This window comes from Triticum urartu, chromosome 1 (assembly GCF_003073215.2).
Source record: "Triticum urartu cultivar G1812 chromosome 1, Tu2.1, whole genome shotgun sequence".
Lineage (NCBI taxonomy): Eukaryota > Viridiplantae > Streptophyta > Magnoliopsida > Poales > Poaceae > Triticum > Triticum urartu.
In genome coordinates, this window is record NC_053022.1 from 471,123,723 (window position 1) to 471,132,775 (window position 9,053).

Sequence of the window (9,053 nt, forward strand, 5' to 3'; positions counted from 1 at the left end):
CGGAACCACTCCAAGTATTTGGCGGATAAGAAGGATGGCAAAGTGAACAAAGATATATTTGATATACATGTTATTGATGTGTACTTTACTAGTGTTTATAGCAACCCCTCAGTATTTGATACTAGTTCAGTTGTTGAGATTACTAACTCGAAATGGGAGTTGCAGAATGAACAGAGACTAGTTAAGGGTGAAGTGACGATGTGTGTTGGAAGTGGTTCCAAGATTGATATGATCATCATCGCACACTCCCTATACTTTCGGGATTAGTGTTGAACCTAAATAAATGTTATTTGGTGTTTGCGTTAAGCATGAATATGATTTGATCATGTTTATTGCAATACGGTTATTCATTTGAAGTCAGAGAATAATTGTTGTTCTGTTTACATGAATAAAACCTTCAATGGTGATACACCCAAGGTGAATGGTTTATTGACTCTCGGTCGTAGTGATACACATATTCATAATATTGAAGCCAAAAGATGCAAAGTTAATAATGATAGTGCAACTTATTTGTGGCACTGCCGTTTAGGTCTTATTGGTGTAAAGCGCATGAATAAAAACCATGCTGATGGGCTTTTAGAATCACTTGATTATGAATCAGTTGATGCTTGCGAACCATGCCTCATGGGCAAGATGACTAAGACTCCGTGCTCCGGAACAATGGAGTGAGCAACAGACTTGTTGGAAATAATACATGCTAATATATGCAGTCCGATGAGTGTTGAGGCTCGCGGCAGGTATCGTTATTTTCTGACCTTCACACATGATTTGAGTAAGATATGGGTATATCTTCTTAATGAAACATAAGTCTGAAACATTTGAAAAGTTCAAAGAATTTTAGAGTGAAGTGGAAAATCATCGTAACAAGAAAATAAAGTTTCTATGATCTGATCGCGGAGGCGAATATTTGAGTTACGAGTTTGTCTACATTTGAAACAATGTGGAATAGTTTCGCAACTCACGCCGCCTGGAACACCATAGCGTAATGGTGTGTCCGAACTTCATAATCACACTTTACTAGATATGGTGCGATCTATGATGTCTCTTACTGATTTACCACTATCGTTTTGGGGTTATGCATTAGAGACAGTTGCATTCACGTTAAATAGGGCACCATCTAAATTCTTTGAGATGACACCGTATGAACTATGGTTTGGCAAGAAACTAAACCTTCATTTCTTAAAGTTTAGGGTTGCGATGCTTATGTGAAAAAGTTTCATCCTGATAAGCTCAAACCCAAATTGGAGAAATATGTATTCATAGGATACCCAAAATAAATTGTTGGGTACACCTTCTATCACAGATCCGAAACACAATATCTTTGTTGCTAAAGAGTGGATCCTTTCTAGAGAAGAAGTTTCTCTCGAAAGAAGTGAGTGGGAGGAATGTAGAACTTGATGAGGTAATTGTACCTTCTCCCGAATTGGACAGTAGTTCATCACAGAAATCAGTTCTAGTGATCAATACACCAATTAGTGAGGAAGCTAATGATGATGATCATGAAACTTCAGATCAAGTTCCTATCGAACCTCGTAGGACAACCAGAGTATGGTCCGCACTAGAGTGGTACGGTAATCCTTTCTGGAAGTCATGTTACTTGACCATGATGAACCTACGAACTATGAGGAAGCGATGATGAGCCCAGATTCCGCAAAATGGCTTGAGGCCATGAAATCTGAGATGGGATCCATGTATGAGAACAAAGTGTGGACTTTGATTGACTTTCCTGATGATTGGTGAGTCATTGAGAATAAATGGATTTTCAAGAGGAAGATGGACACTGATAGTAGTGTTACTATCTACAAAGCTCGAATTGTCGCAAAAAGGTTTTCGACAAGTTCAAAATGTTGACTACGATGAGATTTTCTCACTCGTACTGATGCTTAAAAGTCTGTCCGAATCATGTTAGTAGTTGCCGCATTTTATGAAATATGGCAAATGAATGTCAAAACTACATTCCTTAATGGATTTCTTAAAGAAGAGTTGTATATGGTGCAACCAGAAGGTTTTGTCGATCCTAAAGGTGCTAACAAAGTGAGCAAGCTCCAGCGATCCATCTATGGACTGGTGCAAGCATATCGGAGTTGGAATATATGCTTTGATAAAGTGATCAAAGCATATGGTTTTATACAGACTTGCGGTGAAGCCTGTATTTAGAAGAAAGTGAGTGGGAGCACTACAACATTTCTGATAAGTATATGCGAATGACATATTGTTGATCGGAAATAATGTAGAATTTTTTGGAAAGCATAAAGAAGTGTTTGAAAAGAGTTTTTCAAAGAAAGACCTCGATGAAGCTGCTTACACATTGAGCATCAAGATCTATATAGATAGATCAAGACGCTTGATAAGTTTTTTCAATGAGTACATACCTTGACAAGATTTTGAAGTAGTTCAAAATGGAATAGTCAAAGAAGGAGTTCTTGCCTGTGTTGCAAGGTGTGAAGTTGATTAAAGACTCAAAACCCGACCACAGCAAAAAATTAGAAAGAGAATGAACAGTCATTCCCTATGCCTTAGTCATTGGTTCTATAAAGTATGCTATGCTGTTTACCAGTCCTATTGTATACCTTAGCATCTTTCTGGCAAGGGAGTACAATAGTGATCTAGGAGTAGATCACTGGACAACAGTCAAAATTATCCTTAGAAAACTAAGGAAATATTTCTCGGTTATGGAGGTGATAAAAAGAGTTCGTCGTAATAGAGTTACGTCGATGCAAGCTTTTTACTTCGATCTAGAAGACTCTAAGTCTCGATATGGATACATATTGAAAGTGGGAGCAATTAGCTAGAGTAGCTCCATGCAGAGCATTGTAGAGATAGAAATTTGTGAATACATACGGATCTGAATGTTGAAGACCCGTAGGCTAAACTTCTCTCACAAACAAAACATGATCACTCTTTGGGTGCTAATCACATAGCGATGTGAACTAGATTATTGACTCTAGTAAACCCTTTGGGTATTAGTCACATCGAGATGTGAACTAATCACATAAAGATGTGAACTAGATTATTGACTCTAGTGTAAGTGGGAGACCGAAGGAAATATGCCCTAGAGGCAATAACAAATTTATTGTTTATTTCCTTATATCATGATAAATGTTTATTATTCATGCTAGAATTGTATTAACCGGAAACTTAGCACATATGTGAATACATAGACAAACAAAGTGTCACTAGTATGCCTCAACTTGACTAGCTCGTTGAATCAAAGATGGTTAAGTTTCCTAGCCATAGACATGAGTTGTCATTTGATTAACGGGATCACATCATTAGGGAATGATGGTATTGAATTGACCCATCCGTTAGCTTAGCACGATGATCGTTTAGTTTGGTGCTATTGCTTTCTTCATGACTTATACATGTTCCTATGACTATGAGATTATGCAACTCCCGATTACCAGAGGAACACTTTGTGTGCTACCAAACATCACAACATAACTGGGTGATTATAAAGGTGCTCTACAGGTGTCTCCGATGGTACTTGTTGAGTTGGCATAGATCGAGATTAGGATTTGTCACTCCGATTGTCGGAGAGGTATCTTCGGGCCCTCTCGGTAATGCACATCACTATAAGCCTTGCAAGCAATGCAACTAATGAGTTAGTTGCGGGATGATGCATTACGGAACTAGTAAAGAAACTTGCCGGTAACAATATTGAACTAGGTATTGAGATACCGACGATCGAATCTCGGGCAAGTAACATACCGATGACAAAGGGAACAACGTATGTTGTTATGCGGTTTGACCGATAAAGATCTTCGTAGACTATGTAGGAGCCAATATGAACATCCATCCAGGTTCCGCTATTGGTTATTGACCGGAGACGTGTCTCGGTCATGTCTACATAGTTCTCGAACCCGTAGGGTCCGCACGCTTAAGTTCGGTGACGATCGGTATTATGAGTTTATGTGATTTGATGTACCGAAGGTAGTTCAGAGTCCCGGATGATATCGGGGACATGACGAGGAGTCCCGAAATGGTCGATACGTAAAGATTGATATATTGGATGACTAAATTCGGACATCGGAAAGGTTCCGAGTGATTCGGGTATTTTTCGGAGTACCGGGGAGTTACGGGAATACGGGGAAGAAGTATTGGGCCTCATGGGCCAAGTGGTGGAAGAGAGGAGGCACGGCGCGCGGCTCCCCTAGCCCAAACCTAATTGGACTAGGGGGGCGGCCCCCCTTTCCTCCTTTCCTCCCTCTCCTTCCTTCTCCCCTTCCACCTTCCTTTCCTCCTCCTAGTAGGAGTAGGAAAAGGGGAGTCCTACTCCTACTAGGAGGAGGACTCCTCCTGGCGCACCCTACAGGGCCCGGCCGGCCTCCCCCTTGCTCCTTTATATACGGGAGCAGGGGGCACCCTAGAACACACAAGTTGATCATTGATCCCTTAGCCGTGTGTGGTGCCCCCCTCCACCATAATCCACCTCGATCATATCGTAGCGGTGCTTAGGCGAAGCCCTGCGTCGGTAGCAACATCATCACCATCATCACGCCGTCGTGCTGATGGAACTCTCCCGTGAAGATCTGCTGGATCGGAATTCATGGGACGTCATCGAGCTAAACGTGTGCTGAACTTGGAGGTGCCGTGCGCTCGGTACTTGGGTAACCCACAAGTATAGGGGATCGCAACAGTTTTCGAGGGTAAAGTATTCAACCCAAATTTATCGATTCGACACAAGGGGAGCCAAAGAATACTCTCAAGTATTAGCAGCTGAGTTGTCAATTCAACCACACCTGGAAACTTAGTATCTGCAGCAAAGTATTTAGTAGCAAAGTTATATGATAGTAGTGGTAACGGTAACAAAAGGTAACAATAATAAAAGTAATGTTTTTGGTATTTTTGGTAGTGATGATAGCAATAGCAACGGAAAAGTAAATAAGCGAAGAACAATATATGGAAAGCTCGTAGGCAATGGATCGGTGATGGAGAATTATGCCGGATGCGGTTCATCATGTAACATTCATAACCTAGGGTGACATAGAACTAGCTCCAGTTCATTGATATAATGTAGGCATGTATTCCGAATATAGTCATACGAGGAGCAGAAGGAAATGATAAGCGGTTTCCAGCAAGGTATTCTCTGCAAGTACTAAAATAAGTGGTAACAGATAGTTTTGTGATAAGATAATTTGTAACGAGCAACAAGTAACAAAAGTAAATAAGGTGCAGCAAGGTGGCCCAATCCTTTTTGTAGCAAAGGACAAGCCTGGACAAACTCTTATATGATGTAAAGCGCTCCCGAGGACACATGGGAATATCGTCAAGCTAGTTTTCATCATGCTCATATGATTCGTCGTTCGGTACTTTGATAATTTGGTATGTGGGTGGACCGGTGCTTGGGTGTTGCCCTCACTTGGACAAGCATCCCACTTATGATTAACCTCTATTGCAAGCATCCGCAACTACAACAAAAGTATTAAGGTAAATAACCATAGCATGAAACATATGGATCCAAATCAGCCCCTTACGAAGCAACGCATAAACTAGGGTTTAAGCTTCTGTCACTCTAGCAACCATCATCTACTTATTACTTCCCAATGCCTTCCTCTAGGCCCAAATAATGGTGAAGTGTCATGTAGTCGACGTTCACATAAAACCACTAGAGGAGAGACAACATACATCTCATCAAAATATCGAACGAATACCAAATTCACATGACTACTAATAGCAAGACTTCTCCCATGTCCTCAGGAACAAAAGTAACTACTCACAAAGCATAAACATGTTCATAATCAGAGGGGTATTAATATGCATATAGGATCTGAACATATGATCTTCCACCAATTAAACCAACTAGCATCAACTACAAGGAGTAATTAACACTACTAGCAACCTACTAGCACCAATCCCAGACTTGGAGACAAGAATTGGATACAAGAGATGAACTAGGGTTTTGAGATGAGATGGTGCTGATGAAGATGTTGATGGAGATTGCCCTCTCCCGATGTGAGGAGCGTTGGTGATGACGATGGCGATGATTTCCCTCTGCGAGAGGGAAGTTTCCCCGGCAGAACAGCCCTGCCAGAACCCTAGATTGGTTCCGCCAAGGTTCCGCCTCGTGGCGGCGGAGTTTCGTCCAAGAAGATGGCTTATGATTTTTTCCCATCGAAAGAGTCCATATAGCAGAAGATGGTCACCGTAGGGCCACCAGGGGGCCCACAAGGTAGGGGGCGCGCCCCCCACCCTCATGGGCAGGGTGTGCCCCCTGGTGAAGTTCTTGCGCTCAATGTTTTTTATATATTTGGAAAACATTATCCGTGAAGTTTCAGGACTTTTGGAGCTGTGCAGAATAGGTCTCTAATATTTGCTCCTTTTCCAGCCAGAATCCCAACTGCCGGCATTCTCTCTCTTTATGTAAACCTTGTAAAATAAGAGAGAATATGCATAAGTATTGTGACATAATGTGTAATAACAGCCCATAATGCAATAAATATTGATATAAAAGCATGATGCAAAATGGACATATCAACTCCCCCAAGCTTAGACCTCGCTTGTCCTCAAGCGAAAAGCCGAAATCGAAAAATATGTCCACATGTTTAGAGAAGGTGTCGATAAAAATAAAATACGGACATGAGGGCATCATGATCATTCTTAGAACAGCAACTTATATAATTCCTGTCATATGATATCTTATGCTAGAGTAATAATTCAATCAAAATATCAAGTATGAATCGTAAACTTCATTGAAAACTGACAAACTATAATCTCAGTCATTGAAGGCAATTGCAATTTATCATAACATAGGAAAGAGTCAATGTATAAGAGCTTTTCAGCAAGTCCACATACTCAACTATCATATAATCTTTCACAATTGCTGACACTCACACAATACTTATGGGTATGGAGTTTTAATCGGACACAGAGAAAGATAGGGGCTTATAGTTTTTGCCTCCCAACGTTTTACCTCAAGGGTAATGTCAACAGTAATAGTTCATGAAAACCCACATCCAATTAGCCATATATACCAGGATCTTTCCAACATATTGTGCTTGCCAAAGGATAAAATGTAAAAAGGAAGGGTGAAGATCACCATGACTCTTATGCAATGTAGGAGATAAAAGTAAAAGATAGGCCCTTCGCAGAGGGAAGCAGAGGTTGTCATGCGCTTTTGTGGGTAAATGCACAAAATCCTAGTGCTTAAAGAACATCACTTTATATTGCCACTTGTGATATGGACCTTTATTAGGAGTCTGTCGCTTTTATTACTTCCATAGCACACGCTCGTATAAAGCTTATTTCTACCACACCAATCAATCATACATATTTAGAGAGCAATTTTTATTGCTTGCACCGATGACAACTTACTTGATGGGTCTTACTCAATCCATAGGTAGGTATGGTGGACTCTCATGGCAAAACTGGTTTAAGGGTATTTGGAAGCACAAGTAGTATCTCTACTTGGTGCAATGAATTTGGCTAGCATGAGGGAGAAAGGCAACCTCAACATGTTGGAGGATCCAAGACAATATAATTATCTCAGATGTAAGAAAACATAACCCATTATGTTGTCTTCCTTGTCCAATGTCAACTCTTTAGCATGTCATATTTTAATGAGTGCTCACAATCATAAAAGATGTCCAAGATAGTATATTTATATGTGAAGACCTCTCTTTCTTTATTACTTCCTATTAATTGCAACGATGACCAAAACTATGTTTGTCAACCCTCAATAACTTTTATTCATCATACTCTTTCTATGTGAGCTCATTACTCTCCATAAGAGTCACATGATCTCTTTGTTTCTTTTTATTTCTTTCTCTTTCCTTTTCTTTTATTTGGGATCATGGCAAAAATAATCAAGCCCTTGACTCAACACTAATATTTATTATATAGCTCACGGACTTGATTACATAGAAGGATAATAAAGCAAAACTCACAACTAGATCATACTAAAACTTTTATTCTACTAGATAAAGATATTATCAAAAGGATCGAACTAAGAAAAATGGTAAAGATAAAAGTGATGGTGATACGATACCGGGGCACTCCCCAAGCTTGGAAGTTGCCAAGTGGAGTACCCATACCCATGTGATTATGTCTCCTTTGTTGGTGAAGAAGGTGGGGTTGTTGATGATGGATAGTCGCACATCGAGCATAGGAGGTCTTCTAACTTGCGGATAATGCCCTTGAGTGCGATGATATGCTCCTTCAACAAAATATTTTCACAAGTGAGATACTTATTTTGTATACGAGCTAACTCAATCATCTTGAAAGCTTCGATTTCTGTTGGGGTAAGAAGATTGTGATCCAGTTGAAGGGTGTCTTCTGTAGCCGGAACTTGGTCCTCCATGGCCTTCTTGATCTCTTCATCCTTGTTGATCTTCATGGGTTCTTCTCTCTTAAGCTCTATCTTCATTAGCCAAGCATCGTTGCCCTCATGGTTGGAGGAGGAGGGAGATGACATTGTGCCTGGCCTTGACAACCCTGACAAAAAAACAGCTCGAAACAAAGATAGGAGATTTTTGCGTGATACGGGAGTCAAAAACCCCCGGGAAGTTATATAATGAATGTTTACCAACCAAAATACGTGTCCTGTAAGAAAATGGAGTCCGAGAGCACACGAGGTGCCCACGAGGGCAGGGGGCGCGCCCTCCACCCTCGTGGAGCCCTCGTGTCCTTTCCGGACTGCTGCTTATTTTTCTATTTTTCTAAATATTCCAAAACGGAGAAATATTGCCTTAAAAACTGTTTTGGAGTCGGTTTACTTACCGTACCACATACCTATTCCTTTTCGGAGTCTGAACATTCCGGAAAGTGTCCCTTATGTATTCCTCCGGGGTTACGGTTTCAATAACATTGGTTTCAACATTTATGGGATTACCTGAGATATAGTGTTTGATTCTTTGACCGTTCACCACCTTCGGATTTGTGCCTTCGAAGTTGTTGATTTTTATGGCACCGGAATGGTAGACCTCCTCGATAACGTAAGGACCTTCCCATTTAGAGAGAAGTTTTCCTGCAAAAAATCTTAAACGAGAGTTGTATAGCAATACATAATCACCTACATTAAACTCACGCTTTTGTATCCTTTTGTCATGCCATCTTTA